At 43.2% G+C, this 1,459-nt stretch overlaps 1 long non-coding RNA gene across 1 annotated transcript; it reads left to right on the top strand.

Annotated features, from left to right (window-relative positions):
* Window positions 1–416: 416 nt before the first annotated feature.
* On the top strand, window positions 417–891 carry LOC134224941 (uncharacterized). The gene is made up of 2 exons (XR_009983116.1): window positions 417–558; window positions 620–891. It is a non-coding gene; the product is annotated as an uncharacterized LOC134224941 (long non-coding RNA).
* The last annotated feature ends 568 nt before the right edge of the window (window positions 892–1,459 follow it).

Genomic DNA, 1,459 nt, shown 5'->3' on the forward strand with positions numbered 1-1,459 from the left:
AATCTCAGGCTGGCAATAGAGTGTGATCCCATACGCAGAACAAAAGCAAACCTTGCCGTCTCTGTGGAACTGATCGCCCGGACTCTCACAGGGTAACCCATTCATACGCATTGCCAATATTCCTTCTGCCGGTGGCAGACCTGTAATATAAATTTATTTGTGTCACCCAATGTATGCCTTTCGGACCGACTGCTGGGCCGTTACCTGTTGCTAGGAAAAGCAGCACAATAATTAGGATCGTTGGCAAATATGTTACTTTTAACATCATTTCAGACAACCGTATGGCAAGTCGTTAAACCTGCCATCATGTTTTATCGCTTTTTCAAATCACGAGACGATTAACAAGCATTAAGCAAATTAAATCTGATTTGATGGGGTTGGGTACATGGCCATAATCAGTTTGTACGCCTTTCAGATCGAGGTTCATATAGCGGCCCAAAGGAGTGGATTCTCTTTCTAGTGCAACAGTGTTCAGAGGCTGTCGTAAAACTGTGTAAACGATGAGACAGGTGGTCGCTGTTTTGTTCGGAGTGCTGGTTGTTCTGCTTGGTGCAGCTTGTAGGTCATCGAAGGTTCAAACATGATCTGTGATAAATTAATTTTCAAAGCTATTCGTTAGATTCGCTGCCACAACAACTGAAGGGAAAACCATTGGGCGAGAAATGCACCAAACCAGGATCGATTATGCCTATCGGGCAGAATATTCACTGTGTGTGTAATAAGTGGAGCTATTACCAATCTTGCCGGCTTGAAGTAACATCTTAGATATAGCCAATAAAGATAATGTGGACGAAATACAAAAACTACATCGGCTTATGAAAGTATTTTTAATGTATAACATTCAATTAAAATGCTGCAAATATACCATTATCGTGTCCATTTAGAAAATAATTTTATCTAAACACAAATATTTATTAGGGTGTGCGAAGAGCTTAAGCTTAAGCTTAAGCTTTTGACGCGGGTCGTTTTTACATGACTATTTTACGCGACTTTTTCACACGAAATTTTCGAAAATTTTCGGTTTTTATTATGATCGGAAAACTCTAGAAAAACGCGAAAAACTTTCGGTGAGGTCATATCTTACGTGGATTCCATAATTTACGCTTTTTTTATTGCATACGGAAACATTCTTGATTCCCTGGACATAATGGATTCATTGTTAATGCCACACAAGATACACTTGGGGCAGCAGGGACTTTGTCCAAGGGCTTGACGACCCCTCCCCATGGCCACTGCGAGTTAGACCGGGACCATCGTCCCTAACCCCTAATCCCAAGGCGTCAAGCGACCCGTGCCGAGGGGATGCATGGCCAGGGGGTGAAATAATAAGCAGGGCCTTTAAAGGAGCATGTGGGGTACCTGGGCACCCTCCACAGTAATTGTCCCTTACCACGTCATGCTGGCCTCTGGCGTGGTGGACCTCTTTTCCCGAGCAACTCGTGGGACCAAAATGGAAAAC

Source organism: Armigeres subalbatus, chromosome 3 (genome assembly GCF_024139115.2).
Source record: "Armigeres subalbatus isolate Guangzhou_Male chromosome 3, GZ_Asu_2, whole genome shotgun sequence".
Classification (NCBI taxonomy): Eukaryota; Metazoa; Arthropoda; class Insecta; order Diptera; family Culicidae; genus Armigeres; species Armigeres subalbatus.